Source organism: Peromyscus californicus, unplaced genomic scaffold (assembly GCF_007827085.1).
Source record: "Peromyscus californicus insignis strain IS unplaced genomic scaffold, ASM782708v3 Scaffold_1__1_contigs__length_55948999, whole genome shotgun sequence".
Taxonomy (NCBI): domain Eukaryota; kingdom Metazoa; phylum Chordata; class Mammalia; order Rodentia; family Cricetidae; genus Peromyscus; species Peromyscus californicus.
The window spans coordinates 42,255,578-42,278,384 of record NW_026294492.1 but is presented as its reverse complement, the minus strand read 5'-3'; positions in this window follow the sequence as shown (position 1 = coordinate 42,278,384).

Here is a 22,807-nt window from a genome sequence, read left to right as displayed (position 1 = left end):
AAATGAAACCTGGGTCACCATGGAGACTCTAGATGTTGGAAATGCCAGAACCATGGAATATTTACCAAGAAGAGGTTCGTAGAGGGAGTATCCAAAGAGAGGCAGACAGGCAACAAAGCTGGAATGGCAGAATAATCTGAGCCAGTTGACATCAGATGTGGAGCTACATAATTTAGAATTTGTCCTGCTGGGTTTAAGTACTGCTTTGCTCCAGAATTTTCTCACTATACCCACATTCCTCCATTTTGCAAGAGCAATGTATACTGTTTGCTTATATTTTGGAAGTATATAATTTATTGTTTGATTTTATAGGGGCTCACAATTAAGATATTGATTTGAGCCTCTGAAGACACTTCATACATTTCAACAGTATTGAGATTGTGAACAACTAAGGGGACTTTGAAGTTAGGCTAAATGTATTTTGCGTTAGGATACGACTTTGAAATTATAGGGGCCATAAAGTAAATCCTGGTGATTTGAATCAAATGTTCCCCATGTGACTGGGAATTTGAGTACTTGGTCCCCGGTGGGTGATGCTGTTTGGTTAGATTTAGGAGGTGTCCTTGCTGGAAAAAGTGTGTCACTGGGATCAGACTTTGAGGTTTTAAACGACTCTAGGCATTTCTAATTTGTTCTATCTTTTTTCTGTTTGTGGAGAGAACAGTTTTGATTGTTTTCCTGTTACCATAGTTCCCTTCCATGAGGTTATAGATTCTTTTTTTTTTTTTTGGTTTTTCGAGACAGGGTTTCTCTGTGTAGCTTTGCGCCTTTCCTGGAACTCACTCGGTAGCCCAGGCTGGCCTCGAACTCACAGAGATCCGCCTGGCTCTGCCTCCCGAGTGCTGGGATTAAAGGCGTGCGCCACCACCGCCCGGCTAAGGTTATAGATTCTTACACCCCTGAAATAACAAGCTTCAAATAAACAAACCTTCCTTCTATAAATTGACTAGGCCATGATGTTTTATCACAGAGCTAGAAAAGTAACTAAGAGATTGTCTTCAATCTCAGAAGAGACTTTGGACTTCATATTTTCAAACTGTGTTGAGACAATGGGAACTTTTGAAGTTGTACTAACTGCATTTGCATTATAGTATGACTAGAGTTTTGGGGGCCAGGGACTGGACTGTGGTAGCTTGAATGAGATTTTCCTCCAGATTCTAATTCATTTGAATACTTGGTTGGCTATTTGGGAAGGAGTAGGAGTTATGTTCTTGCTTGAGGTAGTGTGTCACTGGGGGTGAGTTTTGAGGTTTTAAAAGACTCTTGCTATCTGCAGTTCACTCTCTCTGCTTTCCGTTTTCAGTATGTCTACCTGCTGCTATGTTATCCCCATCATCATGTATTCTAAACTTCTGGATCAGGAAGTTTCAAATAAAACCTTCCTTTTATAAGTTGCTTTATAAGTTGTTTTACCACAGCAATAGAAAAGTAACTAACAGAGAAGTAATTAGTAAATTAAAACCTATGAATATCTAGAAATTTCTTTCCAGGTGTTCATGAATTGTTAAAAGTTATCTATCTATCTATCTATCTATCCATTCATTTATTCATTCATTCATTCATTTCTGTGAGTTTTTTGCCATCATGGATATATGTGTACTGTGTGTGTGTGGTGACTGCAGAGGACAGACTTGGAGGTTGGAACCCCATGGAACTGGAGTTATTGATGCCTGTAAGCCACTATGCAAGTACTGGAAATTAAACACCTGTCTTCTGCAACAGCTGCAAGTGCTTTTAGCCACTGAGCCATCCCTATCCCCTGTCACTTGTTTTAAAAGATATATTTAAATGAATAGTCAAACATAAATTCCTTCAACCTTTTATAGAGGCTTGAACTTCTTTTTTCTTTTTTTTTTTGGTTTTTCGAGACAGGGTTTCTCTGTGTAGCTTTGGGCCTCTCCTGGAACTCACTTGGTAGCCTAGGCTGGCCTCGAACTCACAGAGATACGCCTGGCTCTGCCTCCCAAGTGCTGGGATTAAAGGCGTGAGCCACCACCGCCCGGCAGGGCTTGAACTTCATTTATGGTTAAGAAATATAGTATTCTAGCTATGATTAATATGATTATACTTTCAAAATGTTGGACATAATTATGGTTTCAATCAACTGTGGATTTAATATTTGAAAAATAAATTAGTTGTGTATTGAAATTTTGTTATATTTTTTCTTATGATTCTATAAACAATGAATATAAAAATAACATTATAGTCACTGTGTATTAGATATTGTAAGAAATATGGAAATACATTTAAAAGGGGTTGTACATATGTCATATTAAAATATTCTGCAATTTCACATGAGGGTATTGAGCATCTCAGGCATTTGGTTACCCATAGTGAGAGAGGGAACTGAAACCAATCCTCACAAATATGGGGAAAGACTGTTCTTACAGTCTGTGTAGTATGGATTAGATGTTCCTCCCCATTCATAATATGAAGTTATAACTTGTAGTACGACTATTTTAATATCACATCCATATTGTTATTGTTGTTGTTTTAAGACAGAGTTTCTATGTCCTGTAACTCCCTCAGTAGACCAGGATGTCCTCAAACTCAGTGATCTGCCTGTCTCTGTTATCCGAGTTCTGAGATTAAAGGTGTGCACCACCATGCCTGGTTGTGGATATCAACTGTTATGGGAATAACTAAGGTAATGAAGTCATAAGGATAAAGCACTGTTCTTAGAGGGTTAATTTCCTTTTATGAAGAAGAGGAAATATAATAAAGATATTTCATTCTCTATGTATACTCCCTGAGGGAAAGCTGTGTGAGCATACCTTCAGAAGGTGGCTGTCTACAAAAGAACAGTTTTCCATGTGGTTTTACCTTGTATGTCTCACAAAGTGTAACAGTAAATATTTAGCAAAATTATTTTCCATTCAATAACTTAAACGAATAATGTAATATGTTTTAAAATCAAGTGACAGAATGTAAGGTGAATAAAAATAAGCAAGAACAATAATTAGTATTTTTGATAGTATTTTGAGTATGAAGGCAAAAATACAGCCACTGTGTTGAGAAAGTAAGGATGTAAGTGTATTTTAAATTCAGCAGCCACAAAATCTGTCTATGTGGCTTATTTCAACAAAAACTGGTTACTAGATTTGTACATATGGTCATACTAAATTATATTTGTCCTTATATATTTTATGTTCATATTATTCTATGCACCATTTAGTTGTTGTCACAGCTTAAATATTTTTTCCAAAAGATTCTCATTCACTGGTAAGCTCTAAAGATGGAGTACTTGTGTGTGTGTGTGTATGTGTGTGTGTGTGTGTGTGTGTGTGTGTGTGTGTGTGTGTGTGTGTGTGTGTGTGTATGTGTAGATTTTTCTAAAAATTTACTATGGCCAGAAAATAAATTGTATATAAAGTTGAGTGAGATACAGCTCTGTACTAATTCATGTTCAGATTTTCTTCCTAAAGAAACCCTGCATCTAAAGGTCATGGTAATTTTATTTCATATTTGTGATTCCTTGACAAGGCATGTTGTTTGCAAAATAACTACAGTTGTTTAGTGAAGTCGTAATTTTGACTCTTAAGTATTTTACAAAGACAAGCAACTGATCTATGTGTGTATTTAATATGAGTTAAGAGAAGCCATTCCCCTAACATCTGAAGGAGCCTTATGGAAATTCATCACTACATTATCACTGGGCAGGATGCTGAACAGAAGAAAAGCTAGTTATTAGTCACTCTCAAAGCTTTGGGGGCGTAATATATATCCCTTCGTTCTTTTTTTTTTAACAGATTTTAATATGGGAATTGCATTTGGAGAACAAGAAAAATCACAATGATTTCTTACACATTCTGAATTTTTAACCATGAATATTATGTATAAAAGATATTTTCTTTTAATTTGGGAAGAAACATGAATAAATCTATTGACACTATATTTTTAGTATGTTAATAAGAACAGTAGAATTTTTATGATTGTAATTTAATTTAATAAGTTAGCTTTAGAGATAAAGTTAAAAATTAAATATTATAATTTCTTTATTGGTGTCCACTATTTATAACCAAATATTTTAATTGTTCAACCTTTTTCAAATGGAAGACTTCAATATAATTTGGGAATAATTTAGATATTTTGTTAAAAATCTGAGGTAAATAAGCTTCTTGGACTGTCCCTCATTTCCTTTCCTTCAGGGTGGAGGTTCTCAGACGTCTGACACTTGGGAATTACCCAAAAAAGATCTCATACAAATCCCAGTGATTATACTGTAGGGCAAGTTACTGAGTTGAGTTCTGGAAGATAGATATAAAATCACTAATTGGCTAAGTTTAGGTAAGTCCAATACATAGGCACAAATGAGATCCATGCCTTTTAAAAAGAATATTGTTTTAATTAATTCTTTGAGAATTTCTTACAACATATTTTGATTATATTCACTCCCAATACCACACAACATATCCATGACTTTTGATTCAGAATTTCATCTAACTCATTAATTTTGAAGACTGGCATATGAAATCTATAAATGGTTGGCATAAAATAAGGGTCTAGACCACTGTTTCTCAACCTGTGGTTCATGACCCTATGGAAGTCAAACTGCCCTTTCACAGGAGTCACCTAAGACCATTGGAAAACACATTACAAGTACAATTAAAATTACAATTTGTAACAGTAGCAAAATTACAATTACTAAGTAGCAATGAAAATAATTTTATGGTTGAGGGTCTATACAACAAGAGGGACTGTATTAAAAGGTCACAGCATTGGGTAGGTTAAGAACCAGTGGTCTAGACTCTCTGTCCCCAGAACCAATTGTCAGGGTAGCCCCGAGTGCTGCAACAGAACACCAAGTACAGCTTCCAGCTCCCCACCCCATCATCCACACCTTCTGTGGATCCCAAAGACAATCTACTTTGGACCTCTCCTAAATACCTCACTACTGTGTCCCGGGTTCCACCTCAAGAAGACACTCTTTGCCAAATACCAGGTCACACCTACCAGAAGACCAGATAGTCTTCCTAGGGACCTTCTCTTTGTGTTCCTTCAGACCATATGCTTAAAGTTGTTTTGTTGCACTAATAGATCACCTCTCCCTGGTCTCCCCTTTCCCTAGCCTCCAACACCAACAAGCATTTCCTGTGATCAGACCAGGAAAACAGACAAGACCCAGCCAACACACTCTGAAAATTCAAAGAGAAAGCAGAAACAAAGGAACAAAATACCCACCCAACAAAGACAAACCCAGAAAACAGCAACTTGACCTATAATCACCCTAAAATGCAGATGCCTGGATGCCAGCTTAAGATTCTTAATACAATCACATGCCAAGGCAATGTGTCTCCACCATGGTCCGGCTATCTAACCACAGCAAGCCTTGAACATCCCAACATAGCTGAAGCATATGAAAAAGACCTCAAAACAAACTATATGAAGATTATAGAAGTTCTTAAAGAGGAAATGAATAAATCCCTTAATTAAATCCAGGAAAATAGAAACAAACAATTGGGAGAAATGAATAAATCCCTCCAACAAAGCCAAGAAAACATAAACAATTGGAGAAAATAAATAAATCCCTAACCGAGAGAAAAGAAACAAACAGTTGAAGAAAATGAACTGAACTGTTCATGATCTGAAAATGGAAATAAAAGCAATAAAGAAAACACGAACCAGGGCAATCCTGGAAATGAAAAGTTTAGGAATGTCAACAGGAACTATAGTAGCAAGCTTCCTAAACAAATACTAGAGATGGAAGAGAGAATCTCAGGCAATGAAGATATAATTGAAACAATGGATACATTGCTCAAAGAAAATGTTAAATCTAAAAAATTCCTGACAGAAAAAAAAATCCACAAAATCAGATAGAAGTGAAAGTGGGAAATAGCTGTGAATGCATTGACACAGGAGACATCTTACTGAATAGAACACCAATAGCACAGACACTAAGATTGGCAATTCATAAATGTCACCACTTATCAAAGTTAAATCAAGATCCGATAAACAATTTAAATAGATCTATAACCCCCTAGTGAGATAAAAGTAGTCATTAAAATCTGCCACCAAAAAAAAAAAAAAAAAAACCCAGAGCCAGATAGTTTTAGTGCAGAATTCTACAAAATATTTAAAAAAGATTTAATACCAATATTTCTCAAAAAATTCCACAAAGGAGAAACAGAAGGAGCATTACCAAATTTGTCTTATAATGCTACCATCACTCTGATACTCAAACCAAAAAAGACTCAACAAAGAAAGAGAATTACAGATCAGTTTCTCTCATGAACATCCATGCAAAAAATACGCAATAAAATACTTGAAAGCCAAATCCAAGAACACATCAAAAAGATCATCCACCATGATCAAGTAGACTTAATCCCAATAATACAGGGATGGTTCAACATATGAAAACTTGTCAATACAATCTATCACATAAACATACTGAAAGAAAAAAAGCCACGTGATCATCTCATTAGATGTAAAGCAAAGGATTCTGTCAATAGGACAAAATGGCAGTCCACAGAATGGACAAAAATTCTTCAACAACCCCACATCTGACAGATGGCTGACCTCCAAAATTCATGAAGAACTCAAGAAACTCGACATTAAAAAAATAATAATAATTCAATTAAAAACTGCGGTACAGAGCTAGACAAAGAATTCACAACAAAGGAATCTCAAATAGCAGAGAAACAAAGAATTGTTTAACACCCTTAGCCATTAGGGAAATACAAATAAAAACTACTTTGAGATTCCATCTTACACCTGTCAGAATGGCTAAGATCAAAAACACAAGTGACAATGTATGCTGGAGAAAATGTGGAGCAAGTGGAACACTCTTCCACTGTAGGTAGGAGTATATACTTATACACCCACTTTGGAAATCAATATGCCAGTTTCTCAGAAAATTGGGAATCAATCTACTTCAAGACCCATCAATACCACTCTTGGGCATGTACACAAAGGATGTTTAATCATAACACAAGGACATTTGCTCAACTATGTTCATAGCAGCTTTGTTTTAATAGCCACAACATGGAAACAGCTCAGATGCCCCTCAAACAAAGAATGAATAAAGAAAATCTTGCATATTTACACAGTGGAGTATTACCCAGCTGTTAAAAACAAGACATCAAGAAATTTGAAGGCAAATGGCTGGTACTAGAAAAAAAAATCATCCTGAGTGAGATAACCTGGGTTCACAAAGACAAATATCATATGTACTTAATCACAAGTGAATATTAACTGTAAAGGATTCTACTCTTACAGTCCAGAGACAGAGAAAGGCTAGGTAACAACAAGGGACCAAAGGGGTATGTATAGTTCTCCCTGGAAAGAAAACATAGAAGAGATCTCCTGGGAGAACTGAGGGTGGGTGGAGTTGTGAACACGAGGAATTGTGCTGGGAGGTGGGTAGAAGGGGAGAGTACTGAAAGGGAAGAATGAAAAATAGGGGTTACGGGTCATGTAGAAACCTGATGCAAGGGAAACACCCATGAATCTACAAGAGTGACTCCAGCTAAAACTCTTAGAAATAGTGGATATATAGTATGAATTACCCATGTCCTGTGATCAGAATGATGATTACCTCAATTGTCATCAGAGAGCCTTCATCCAGTAACTGATGGAAACAGATGCAGAGATCCACAGCCAAACATTAGGTTGAGCTTGGGGAATCCTGCTGAAGACAGGGAAGAAGGATTATAGGAGCCAGAGAGGTCAAGGGCATCACAAGAAAATCAACAACTAGGGAGCCTGAGTGGGACTGACCTAGGCTCTCTACATATATGTGACAGTTGTGTAGCATGATTTATTGGTGGGAACCCTAAGAGTGGAAGGAGGGTCTGTCTCTAATAATTTGTGTGACTCTAGGGAACCTATTCATTATATTGGATTGCCTTGCTCAATCTTAATACAAGGGGAGGTGCCTTGTCCTACAGTGACTTAATATGCCATGCTTTGTTGATACCCATGGAAAGATTTCCCCTCTCTGAACAGAAACAGAGGATGAATGGACTGATGAGAGAAGAGGAAAGCTGAGGAAAGTAAATGGAAGGAAAGGAGGGAGGGTAAACTGCAGTCTGGCTATGAAATAAATAAATTAATAAAATTTAAAATTATATAATAATAATAAAGAAGCACACCTCAACATCATGAAAAACATTACCTTGAAGTAAAGGGTTGGAAATAGATATTGCAAGCAAATGAACCACAAAAGCAAGTTGGTATAGCTATCCTAATATCTAACAAAACAGACATTGAACCAAAATTAATTGAAAATATGGGAAAGGACACTTCATACCTATCAAAGGGAAAATCCACCAAGATAATATTTCAGTTCTTAACACATATGCCCCAAACACAAGGCCACTTTAGTAAATAAATAAATAAATAAATAAATAAATAAATAAAACACTGTGCAGCTTAAATCACATATTGAACCTCAAAAAATCAACAGTGAGATTTCAATATCCACTCTCACCAAAGAACATTTCACCCAGACTAAAATTAAACAGAGAAATGCATGATCTACGTGCATAAACCAAACGAACCTGACAGATACTTACAGAACATTCCATTCAACACTGAAGAATATATATTTTTCTCAGCATCTCATGGACCCTTCTTCAAAATTGACCACATACTCAGACACAAAGCAAGTCTCAATAGACACAAAGAAATTTGAAATACTTCCCCGCCCCCGTATCCAAATAGACACCACAGATTAAAGCTAGGTTTCAACAATAACAGAAACAACAGAAAGCCTACAAACTCATATAAACTGAACAACTCTGTGCTGAATGAAAAATGGGTCAAGGCAGAAATAAGGAAAGAAACACTTCCTAGAATTTAATGAAAATAAATGCACAATATATCCAAGGTTATGCGACACAATAAATGTGGTACCATAGCACTAAGTGTCTACATTTAAACAATGCAGAGATTTTATGCTAGCAAATTATTAGCAAAACTGAAAGCTCGAGAGCAAAAATTAGTAAGCTTACCCAAGAAGGGAGACTTCAAGAAATAATCAAACTGAGGGATGAAATCAATAAAATAGAAACAAAGAAAACAATACAAAGAATCAATGAAACAAAGAGTTAGTTCCTTTTGAAAATGAACAATATAAATAAACCCTTATCCAAAACTTGTAGAAACTGGAGTGAGAATATTGAAATTAATAAAATCAGAAATGAAAAGGGGAACATAAAAACAGACACCAAGGAAATTAATAGAATCATAAAGATATACTTTAAAAACCAGTACTCTACCAAATTGGACAATCTAAAAGAAATGAATAATTTTTTAATAGGTGCCACTTACAAAAGTTAAATTAAGATCATATAAACAATTTAAATAGACCTATACCCTCCTACTGAAATAGAAGCAATCATTAAAATCTGCAACAACAAAAAAAAGCCTAGGGCCAAGTGGTTTTAATGCAGAATTCTACCAGACTTTAAAGAAGATTTACTACCAGTACACCTCAAATAATTCTACAGAGAAACAGAAGGAGCATGGCCAAATCTGTCTTATGAGGCTATCATTGCTCTGATACCCAAACCAATAAAGACTCAACAAAGAAAGAGAATTACAGATCAATTTCCCTCATGAACACCCATGCAAAAATACTCAATAAAATACTTGAAAGCCAAATCCAAAAACACATCAAAAAGATCATCCACCATGATCAAGTAGACTTAATCTCAATAATGCAGGGATGGTTCAACATATGAAAATTTGTCAGTACAATCCATCACATAAATATACTGAAATAAAAAGGCCACATGATCATCTCATTATATCTCTAAAATTCCTTTAACAAAATCCAACAATGCTTCATTATAAAAGTTATGGAAAGATTAAGGACACAGAAAAACAAATATATGTATTCACTTATAAATGGATATTTGCTGTTAGCTAAATAATAATCATGCTATAATCCATATAACCAGAGAGGTTAGTTGAAGAGGAGGGCTTGTGGGGGCATGGATCTCCTTGGATAGGGGAAATAAAATGAATTTTGCAGGTAGACTGCTGGTGTTTTTAGACAAGGGTAGAAGAGACCCTGTGTGATAGAGAAGTATGGAGGGGGAATTTAGGGAGAGACAGCTAAAGTTGGAGAGCATTTGGGAGGCTATGTAGAAATCTAGTGCAGTGCAAACTTCCTGGGATCTATGAAAGTGACCCTGATGAGGAATCCTAGTTCTGAAGGATACGGAGTATGAATTGGCCATCTTTTGTAGTCATAAAAGGCTTCTAGTTTTGGGTCTTGGTTGTGTTTAGTTGAGTTGTTTGCCAAAAGAGTCTTGTGTCTCTTTAAACAAACCAGGTTGATGATTGGATAGATGTTGCTGCCTGAAAAATGTCAGTGGGACTCCATTGCTGAGGACACCTTCCACACAGCTCATTCAATTTAGAGAGATCAAGCTGGTGCCCACATTGAGCCTTCACCTTTTTTGTTCTAGTCCCTCTGGTTCATGAAGGTACTCTGCAGGCTATGGAAGGAGAAACCTAGACACCAAACCAGCCACAAAACCCTGAACTTACAATATGTTCTGCCTACAAGATGTGTTGGAGCAATGGTGGTATACGACTTGTGGGATTGGCCAAATCAATGTTTGGATATAACTTGAGTTCCATGCCATGAGAGGGAGCCCACTGTCTTAGTGACCAGGAATCAAGAGACTGGATATGGATAGCCCAGAGGTCTGGGGTACAACCAAACATGACTGGAAAAAAAAAATCAATGAAATGATTTCTAATGATATTCACTATACTTAGATTCAAAGATTGGTGCCTTGTCCAGTTTTCATCAGAGTGGCTTCCACTAGCAGCAAATGGGAGTGGTGTAGGGACTCCCCAGCAGTCTATATTGACAGAAAGAGTGTAAATTAGACATCCTTGATGGATCTCAGAGAACCTTGTGGAAAAGGGGAAGGAAAGATTGCAGTTATCTAAGGGAATGGTGGACACCAGGAGAACATGGTGCATAGAATCAACTAATCAGTTCCCTTACGGGCTCACAAAGACTGAAGAGGCAAATAAGCAGCATGCAAGGGTCTGCACCAGGTACTCTGAATATATGTTATGGCTTTTAGCTGGGTGTTTTTATAGGACTCCTAAAAGTGAGAGATGGTATGTTTCTGACACTTTTGACTGCTCTTGGGACTCTTCCTCTTATTGGGTTGCCTTGTCCAGCCTCTATATCAGGGCTTTTTCTCTTGTCTTATTGTATTTTGTTTTGTCATGTTTGGTTGTTGTCTTTTAGAGTCCTGTTCTTGTTATGAAGGGCAATGAAGGGGTAATAGATCTGGGGGAGAAGGGCTCATGGGGTGGGGGATAGGAGGAGTAGAGGGAGGAAAGACTGAGGCCAGGATGTACTGTATGAAAGATGAATATATTTTTGATAAAAATAAGTACTAAAACTCAGAAAAATAAAGAAGGGTGCTGTGGGATGGTCTGTATGTCAAGTGTGTTGCTGATTGGTCAATAAATAAATCACTGATTGGCCAGTGGCCAGGCAGGAAGTATAGGCGGGACAAGGAGGAGAATAAAGCTGGGAAGTGGAAGGCTGAGTCACAGACACTGCCAGCCGCCACCATGACAAACAGTATGTGAAGATGCCAGTAAGCCACGAGCCACGTGGCAAGGTATAGATTTATAGAAATGGATTAATTTAAGCTGTAAGAAAAGTTAGCAAGAAGCCTGCCACGGCCATACAGTTTGTAATCAATATAAGTCTCTGTGTTTACTTGGTCAGGTCTGAGCGGCTGTGGGACTGGCAGGTGAGAGAGATTTGTCCTGACTGTGGGCCAGGCAGGAAAACTCTAGCTATAGAAGGGTCTAATTTCTATATTCAAATAAACTCTACCTTGAATATTTACTAGATGCTCTGGCCCTGGAGTCTTTTTTGGCTCTACATAAAGGCTAACTTTCCCTCTTTAGGTGCTTTTTATGTATACAAACTAAGAGATTAAAATTAACATATAACAATGTGTCTACTCTTTCCATGGTCTCATCACGATTTAAGAATTCATTACATCTAAATGGATTAAATGAAAATATAGTTTAATATATACTGGATTTTACACTTGTAAATGGTTGATACTCACAATAGTGAATTATCTATATGTCAACTTCCAGGTTGCCAAGAATGCTTTTCTTTGTGAATATGAATTTATGTATTAAGACTTCAAATAAACTTTAAGCCAAGAAAAAAAATGTGTAGCCTAAATCAAATATGCTACAGTGTTTCATAGACATAAATATAGGGATGTATGTTATCAAGTATTTCACAATAGAAATGACAATATTGGAGCCAGGTGGTGGTGGCACATGCCTTTAATCCCAGCACTCAGAAAGCAGAGCCAGGCAGATCTCTGTGAGTTCAAGACCAGCCTGGGCTACAAAGTGAGTTCCAGGAAAGGCGCAAAGCTACACAGAGAAACCCTGCCTTGAAACCAAAAAAAAAAAAAAAAAAAAGAAGAAGAAATGACAATATTGTCCTTGAATAAAGCATTAATGAATGAAGGGCTGAGCAGTCCAAGCATGGGTGTAATTGTTGTATTTTATGGCAATCAACTATGTTTCATAGGTGATAGAAACATTGAAATAGATTTTATGTAACTTTTCTAAGAGACTTCTTAAAGATCTAGATTATAAATTCATTAGATACTCTGAATCATTTTTGCAGTCATTATAATATACTAACAAAAAATCAGAAATTCAATGGCAAATAGACTATAAGTAAAAGTTAAGGCTAATGAAAAAAATCCACTTTTGAACTCAGTATAATTTATACCTTTGTCTTCTGATTGAAGCACTCATCAAATTCTAAATATCTGCATCAAAGCTCAGTACTGGATTGCAGGAATGGACAGATACAGTGTGAGATTCTTTCCATCAACAGTCTGAGTTATATGGAAGATCAAAGCCTGCAAAGAGTAATGTTTGTCTTGGGGACTTTCTTCAATGAGTTGAGGAAGAAGACAAGTTATAATAGTCCTTTAATCCACTGATACTGCTTAACAAACAGAGTATGGTAAAGACTGGGAATCCATGTTTTTTTTTTCATTTTTGGAAAAAAATAATAATTAATACAAAATTATTGAATGATAAATTTGAGATGGTTCATCTGGTCAACTTCACAGGACTTTGAATCACTCAAGAGACAAACCTCTGGACATGACTGTGCAGGATTTCCAGACATCTTTTATTAAGGAGGGAAAACTGACAGTGAATGTGGGTGGCACTCTCCATGGACTGGGGCTGGGCCATGGATTGAATAATAAAGAGAAAGTTAGTGGAATGCAGCACTCATTTCACTGCTTCCTAAATACAAACAAATTGTGAGCAGCTGACATAACATTCATACACATTATCAAGTCATCTGGAATGGTACAGTTTTTTGCACATTTACTAATACACGCACACACACACACATACACACACAAATTTTTTTAGTAAAGTGTATTTAGAATATGTGATCATCCTTTTCACTTAATACAAACAAAATAGTCCCAGAGTCCCTTTCTTTCTTTAGTTTTAAATTCATTTATAATTTACTTTTGGCAAAAGATGACTATTTCTAGCATCTATTTCTTTAAGAAAAAATGTATACCACCAATTAAATATATTGACTTCTTATAAGGTATCCATTCCTATTATAAACTCTTTTTTTTAACAAATTATTTATGAAGTCTACTGACTTAATGGTACAGCTCTTGCCTAAGGTCTTGTGTAAGGTCCTGAGTTCAAGTCTTAGCTCTTCAAACTAAGCTTTCTACTTTTTGCACATTTTTCTATGTGTGTGTCCTTTCACTTGTATATAGTTGCACACACATGTAAAGGACAGAGAGCAACCTAAAGTGTCATTCCTCAGGCCACATATACTTTCTTTTCTTTTTCATTTAATTTTTAACATTTCATCTTGTTTTGACACAAGGTCTTTCAGTAGCATAGACCCCACCAGAAGTAGGCTGACTTGTCTCTAGGATCTGTGTACTCTGCCTTACCAGCAGTAGTATGACAAGCACTCATCATCTTTCCCAGTTTGAAAACAAAAACCAGCTCCCTATGATAACATAATCAACTGAACTATCTCCTTAGCTCTGGGTCTACTTTCTTACCATAGCCATAGGAAAAAATCCTGTGTGCATTTAGTAAGAGACACAATTCAACGGTTAAATGCTTATGTTAGAAGTTTTCTATTGAAGTGTGCTCATAAAGAAACATACCAGGAGCTTATCACTCATATGCTGAAACTATAGAATGTTGGTGATACACTGTTATCATGAATTAATATAAAGAGGGGTGTGGTGGTCCACAACTATAATTCCAGTAATACAGAGGAGGCTGAGGCAGGAGGAATAGAAATTGAGACCAGCTTTAGGGACTTAGTAACTCAATTAAAATTAAAGTGAAAACATAGACTGGGACTACTAAAAATGGCCTAATACTTTTGGAAGTACAAACAAAAATATTATCTTACGTTCTATATTCATCAACAGATGAATGGATCATAAAAATGCAGTACATAGACAGAATAGAATTTTACTCAATGATATAGAAAACTGAAATTAATACAATTTCAGGAAATGGTTGAATCTGAATTATTATATTAAGTGAAGTAGCTCAGGTTCAAAAAGATAAGTACCATATTTTGTCTTTTTTGTCTCTCATATGCTGATCCTAGCCTGAAATTTGTGTGCATGTATAAGTATAGAGACAAGTCATGAAAAAATAATTGGGATCACTAGATGGGAACAGTTTTTGAGGAAGGAAGATGAGAGTAATAGAGCACATGAAAGAGGAACACTCAGTATGTAAAGATACAGGCAGGGTTGTGTTATAGAGTTCAGAGAAGAAAGGTTGAGAAGAATTCAAATCATGTCATGAATTAAGATGACACAGTAAAACTCTTTACTTTTTATACTTATTTTAAAAGGAAACAAAATAAAACAAGCAAAAAAGTAATAGTAGTAGTAGTACTAATATTAGTAGTAGTAGAAGAAGAAGGAGGAGGAGGAGGAGGAGGAGGAGGAGGAGGAGAAGAAGAAGGAGAAGAAGAAGAAGAAGAAGAAGAAGAAGAAGAAGAAGAAGAAGAAGAAGAAGAAGAAGAAGAGAAAACAATATGCTTTTGATGTAGCTCAGTGGTAGTGTTCTTCTCCAGCAGTAATAAACACACACACACACAACAACAACAACAACAACATACCAATATAGTGACTATACTGTCCTTTTCATGACAAATCCCTAGTGAGGAGCTTATAAACTAACCAAATATACAAAATACCCAAATAATAAAGTAAGAACAATTGTCACAAAACTTGTGAAACCAGCTTTCAAAAACTAGAAATATTTCATTATTTCAATGGAAAAAGCCAGATCCTCATTTCCACCTGTGATATTGGTTTAATGACCATTTCTGCTCCCGAGAACTTTCTGTATTGAACAGCATGGAGAAATACTGGTCATGTCAGCAAAGTGACAGACTCTCCTTGTCTGTGAAGCCTTTGCTGGTTTCTTTTCTCCAGCACTTTAATGTTTATTACTTCCCAAAAAAAGCAAATCATTTTTCACTTCAAAGCTGCTGCCTGACTTACTTCCTCTTTAGGTTCATACATTTCCCCCCAAATCTCAGTATTATATACAGATATGCAAATGATTATGATTATGACAGGCTATTCCCATTTTAGCAAGCTTTTTGAAACTGTACAAGTGTTAACTTATTTATGTTCTGACATAGGATTTATGGACCAAACATATAATTGTAACCCTGAGGAAAATAAGACTTCTGGAAATAAAATTGATATTACAATATACTAAATTATTAAAATATACTAACCAGTAGGATACCATACACAAAGCTTTTAATTTACTTCAGCACCACTGCTGAGATTGCCAAATGGAAATGGGAATTATTTACTGGAGCCATCCTTTCTGACAAATCACACACCTTGACCTTTACATTCTCCTTGTTATTGCTATTAATTGACAAGTTAGGGGACTCAATTTTAACTTACCCACTCCTTTTGGACTCAGCATTCATGAGTTCTTGATGTAGAGGCATAAAAAAATATAGCCAGATTTTTTTTTTACCAGTCATTTAAATAGCTACTTAAATGGTCTATTTATATTATTAAATATGTACTGAACTAAAATACTTGCTGTTTAGAAATAATAAAACAAATACGCTATGATCGATGGCACTTTCTGGGGTTAAGTCAAAATAAGTAGTGTCTGCTGTCTCTTCCTATTGTCCAGTCCCCATGCTATGCAGACACTTATGAAACCCTGTGTTAGATCTATGACAGAAGAAACTAAGATACTGAGTTTCTGGTAACAAGTTATCAGTAGCATGCCTTCATTTCTAGAATTGGGGCTTTTGTTTTTGTTTTTGTTCATTTCCAAGTCAAGCTTTTAGATGACAGTAGCACAAACTAATTTCTTGTCTGCAACATTAGGAGAGAATGTGAGAAAGAATTGCTGATGAGAATTCTTTCTAATCATTGAGCACAGAATCTAGAAAATATAAGGAATATTTACTATTGCATTGCATTAAATTTTGGAATAGTCTATGAAATAGCCATAGACATAGACTTTGAAAATTGCCACTAGTATGGTCTTATAGTGAACTCTAGTCCATAGTGTGGAGGAGTCACTTTAGAACTGAAACACAGGAAAAAACCAGGAGGATCATGAGGAGCACAACCATTGCTGCTGTTGTGTCCTCACTTTGGGACACTTCCTTCTCATGTCAGTATAAAGAGTCTTCCCATAATCCTTTAAATCTTATTTACATATAACCCTCTTGGGGTTATATTTCTTGATCATCCTACTTAACAAAGCAGCATGAGAGGATAAAAAGACATCTCCCTTTCCTTTTTCTTAGTATTTTCCCTTTAGTATTAAGTATTGGAAACTGAATTTTTTTTTTTTTTTTGGTTTTTCGAGGCAGGGTTTCTCTGTGTAGCTTTGCGCCTCTCCTGGAACTCACTTGGTAGCCCAGGCTGGCCTCGAACTCACAGAGATCCGCCTGGCTCTGCCTCCCGAGTGCTGGGATTAAAGGCGTGCGCCACTACCGCCCGGCTGGAAACTGAATTTTTAATGTGATTAAGTGGTATTTGAAGTATATAATTTCTGAAATGAATTTTTGAACAAGATGCAAAACTGCAACTGAGAAATGTAAGGTTTGGGGATATAAAAGCCATATTAAAATGTGCTAACACAGTCTGCATTTTACTAATAGCCACTCTTCACCAACATCAGGTATCGAAGAACAATGTGACTTAGTCCTGTTACAGTTATGTCTCCTGCTATATTAATGAACATTGTCTGGTGCTGTGGAATAATCCTTCTGTACACTATGTGAATATATGTTGCTATGACTGGTTTATTTATTTTTATTTTTTATTTTTTATTTTATTTTTTTTTTTTTTGTTTTTCGAGACAGGGTTTCTCTGTGTAGCTTTGCGCCTTTCCTGGAACTCACTTGGTAGTCCAGGCTGGCCTCAAACTCACAGAGATCCGCCTGGCTCTGCCTCCCGAGTGCTGGGATTAAAGGCGTGCCCCACCACCGCCTGGCTAATGACTGGTTTAATAAACAAGCTGACTGGCCAATAGCTGAACAGGATAAAGTTAGGCAGGAAAGCCAAACTGAGAATGATGGGATAAGGAAGGGCAGAGTCAGAAGAGTCGCCAGTCAAATGGAGAACAAGTTGGACACACAAAATGGGATACACATAAAACGGGATAGAGGTAAAAGCCACTAGCCTTGAGGCAGCACATAGATGAATAGAAATTGGTTAGGTTGTAACAGCTAGCTAGTAACAAGCCTGAGTTATTGAGCGAGCATTTATAAGTAATCTTAATTCTCCATGATGGTTATTTGGGAGCTGGCAGTTGGGACAGCAAAACTCTGCCTACAGCCTTATTTCTTTTAGTATAAAGAGTTCAAAGCCTTAACATTCATTCTACAACATATCTTCTTCTCTTTCTATATCCTTCTATCAATGAGTATAATTTCAATCAAAATCCAAAGTGTAGTGAGTGCTTCTTTAAACATTGATCTGTATTTTCTGATGACCTCATGAGTCTTGTCTTTATGACATTTCTCTTATAATTAACTTTTCTTGGTAATGCTTTCTTCAATGGCATAGAAATAAGTCATTTGAGTATAATATGTACATGCTAACAGAGTATTTTAAATCATTTTGGAGAAAAGCTGGGCTATAAAGAGAAAACTATTTCTTATCTCATTCATGTAACATAGATTATTTCCAGAGTAGACCTGCTGTGTATGTATACACAAGGTTATTTTTGTACAATCTGATTATTAGTAGAGACTAAATCATGAGCTTTGCTCCTCTATGTTGGTGTTCTAGTGAAATATTTTATACTTTGGAACAATAATTAGCTAAATTTCATATAGAAAACAATTACAAGGCAAGTTTGGCTCAGCATAGATTTTGAAAAGCTTGTTTTCCAGTAGATATCTAAAGTGATATTCAAAAAAAATGGGAATTTATAGAGCAGAACATAATTATATTTTATTAATATTCAAGATGATATTTATAAGACCAGAAATAATCATCTGTTAGTAAGGACAGAATACTGTGTGTGGATTTTATTATAAATAAAAGGCTAATGAGAGAAAAACAGAGTCTAAGAGCATTTTTTGAAGGTTCTAGAAATGTTTACTGTAAAACAGAAAATGCTCTGCTTACCCCAACAGCTTCTGACTCTTTTGACAGGTCTCTCAAACTTATGGAGAAGAGAAGCAAAAACACAAACCCAGATAAATGTTATCGAAAATAAGTCTTTAATTAAAACGTATGACATGCTGTAAAAACTCCTGAAAATTATATTCTTAGGAAAAACATTTAGATTTTTAGATTAAATAAGCCATGTAAAGAGTATTTGCAATGTTTCACAAACAATCAACACAGTCTAAAAATTTTTAACCTGTTCATTTTCTAAAGTATGAGGAAAGGAGAAGAATTTTAACATTATATGTTTTCAACCTCAAGGTGAACACATATTTATCAAGAAATCCTGAGTACAAATGGTTATAAAGCTTGAAACAACTTGTAAAGTTCTCTAAGTGTAACCCCAAAATTAACAAGAAGAAAAAAACATGCAGGCAATTTATCTCACAGAAATATCTGGAGTTTATTTTTACACTAAACTCGACTAATTTTTACATTAAAGAATTTGCAATTTATGGAACATTCTACTTCTTCAGTGAGGAGAATTTAGTGGAGACATAGAATGATAACACCATGTTCTTGCTCTTAATTTCTCTCAACCTTTTGTGATGTATATTTCTTCTGCAGGTTTTTTTTTTTTTAGAGTGTGTGTGTGTGTGTGTGTGTGTGTGTGTGTGTGTGTGTGTGTGTTTGTGCGCATGTATGTTTCCGCACATGTGTAGGTACCAATGGAGGGCAAAAGAGGGGATCAAAACTGCTGCAGTTGGAGTTTTAGGTACCTTTAAGCTGTCAGACAGTAAGGGCTAGTAATCAAACGATAGTCTTCTGCAGGAGCAAAAAGTGCTCCTAACCACTGATACATTTCTCCAATTCCAGCTATAGTCTTGGAGAAATATACACACAAACATAAACATACCTATCTATCTATCTATCTATCTATCTATCTATCTATCTATCTATCATCTAGCTATCTATCTCTCTATATTCCTGATATTACAAACATATATATGATAATGTTTTTTAATTTTCTGAGATTTAAATTAGAGGTCATATTCATTCAAATACACTATATTTAAAAAATTTATTTCCTACATTCACATGGATATATTATGGAATAAAATAAGAGGACTGACAACGTTCACAGATACAATTCAATTAATTTATACTTAATTATATAGAATTATTAGCATTTATATAGAATAATACTGTGTAAATGTCATGCTCACACATCATTTAAATTATTTAGTATAGTAACTATGGTGTAGATAATAAATAAAACAACCATTCTAGTCATTCTCATGTATTTAGTACAGTGAGACAAAATGTATTCACATTGTACAACCAAAATCAGATTTTTTTAGTGAATTGGCTTTTATTTATTTGCTTTCTTATTTGTTTAACTACACATGCAACAAAATCATAAAATGTACATGTTAATGAGGTAAGGTGTGATGTTCTCATATATATGTATGTATATATACATATATACATCATATAATCAGTGTATTTATCTCAATATTTAACATTTTATGGCAAAATTATTCAAAATTCCATTCTCTAGCCTTTTGACACATGCTGCAATGAGTAGATATGAAACTGGGAAGAAGAAAAAAAGAATAAACTACTTAAATTATTAAAGGTATTTGCTAATACATCAAAAACCAAAATAAGTCACCTAACCCTGATTGCTGTTTATGGCTGAAAACTAAAGAACACATTCATTCTATTTTTTAGTTGTTGGTCTAAATGCAATATATGTAAAATTTATATTTCTAAGTGGTAATGATTATGTGAAATAGTGGGCTATAAGACTTTAAAAGAAAACAAAGTGTAAGTAATTTGATGCTTCATAATTTCCTATTGACATATTCCCATACATGTTCTCTCTCTATTGTGGAGCTCTTAATTGATTGACATGTTTACAGGTGATACATATTCCAGAAATTATTGACAAATCTGATTGCTGACTGAGCCTAATGAACAAAAAGAAGAAACCACCTGTCTTCTTTGCAGCTGTTATTGCCAGTTATTCACATGAAACATTACCTCCTACAAAGGAAGTCTATAAATGTGGTGATATATTTTATCTCCTAATAAAATTTGCCTGAAGATCAGAGAACAGAACATGCCACTAGATAAAACCTAGATGCCAGGCTGTGGTGGCACACACCTTTAATCCTAGCACTCAGGAGGCAGAGATCCCTCTGGCTCTCTGTGAGTTCAAAGCCATCCTGGACTACATGAGATTGATTCATTCTAGGAGAGAAATAGAGCCAAGCAGTGGTGGCACACACCTTTAATCCCAATACTTGGGAATATCACACCTTTAATCCCAGTATTTGGGAAGTACACACTCCATTAATCTCAGCACTACAAGGAAGTGATGGCTGGGCAGAGAAAGGCATATAAGGCGTGAGGAGACAGAATCTAGGTTTTTCAGGCTGAGAAGTCCTAGAGGTAAGAAGTGACTTGTTCCTTTGTCTCTCTGATCTTTCAGCATTTACCACAATTTCTGGTTTGTTTTTTTTTTTTATTAAAAAGACCTATTAGAATTCGAACTACATCTGGCGCCTAACATGGGGCACAAACGCAGACCCTGCTAGCCCAACTGTTTTCTCTCTGGTTGGTTCCTGCCCCTGGTCTGGAGGTGGCACAGGTGGAGAGAGGACAAAAGACCACCAAGTATCTTCCCCCTCCTCTACCCCAGCTAGCTGCAATCCTTGTCAATGCTGGGGTGCTTTCCTTTCAGCCCTGGTGCCCATTTCCTGGGGATGGAAGTGAAAGGCTTGGTAATGCGCCAGGTGGGCTGTTCTTGTAGGGTGGCCTCTCTTCTCTGACCTTGCTCAGCTTCCTGATGCTGAGGTCATCATCTTTCTAGGCTAGACTGGCCTGAGGACTGGTAACTAGGAACCGAGGTTTCGAGACTTTTAGAACTACTTTTACAAGGCAGAGGAACCACGATTAAGTAGGGCACAGAGTGATCCCCAAGCCTGCTGTTCTCTGCTCCATGTCCCACCCTTTTTCCCTGTTTGAGAACTGGATGCCACCACACCCATCCTCCCTGTCACCATTTCTGTCCCACACAGATCCCTTCTCTGGTGTCAGTCTCTCAGTCCCTCGCTGGTCCTATCATCACTTTCTTGTGCTACTAGTTCAGCCTGTGCCAGGGACCCTACTGCTACCCCTCCTGTGTTCCTGAGCCTTAGGGTCCCCTCCCCATAGTCTGCCTTCTGCATCCTTGTCATGGCCTCTCACATGGTGGCCACACACCCACTGCCTGGCAGAGCCTCAGTGGAGGCAGAGACAGTGGAGGTGGAGGCAGTGGAGGCAGAGGCAGACTCCAAACACAAGAGAATGTGCTAGACAGACTTGGTATTTCTCTGGCAAAATGCCTCAGGACAGCAGGGCAGTGTTGGTGCATACCTTTATTCTCAGCACTCATGAGGCAGGAACAGGCAGATCTCTGTGAATTTGAGGCCAGCCTGGTCTACAGGGTTAGTTCCAGGATAGCTAGGGATGTTACACAGTGGAACCCCATCTCAAAAAAACAAGAAAAAAATATCTCGTGACTTTGGAAGGGGAGAATTTGTTTTAGCTTACTGTTTCCGTTGTGTTTCTCCATTTTGTTTAGTTCTGCCTTTGTTCATTTTGGACCTCTATGGGGAAGGAGACACAGTGTTAACACATAGAGGGGTTAGGGTGGGCACTTCACGAAAACAGTAAATACATCAAGGAGGTAGGACATGACATGACTCACCCAGGACACTGTCCCAATGACCCACCTCCTCCAAATATGCCCTAACTCATTCTAATGTTCAGCAACTTCCCAATAATTCCATATAATAAAACTATCAAGGGAATATTTTTCAATGTTCTTCCATTTCTTAAAACAACTATTGCAACTAAGCTTTTAATTTGCAAGCCAATGGGGGAATATTTTATATTTGAACAATAACATGAGGCCTGAATAATGTGTTCCGTTGTGAAAGAGGTTCCTCAGACTTTTCTAGTCTTAGACCAAAAGAGAGTCATTAATGAATATACTTAGCAAATACCTCATGAGGTTCATCAAATAAGCAGGGAAATATAGTTTGTACATTTCTGGAGCTACATTATAACAAACTTAGCTTCATTAGGGGTCTGTTGAG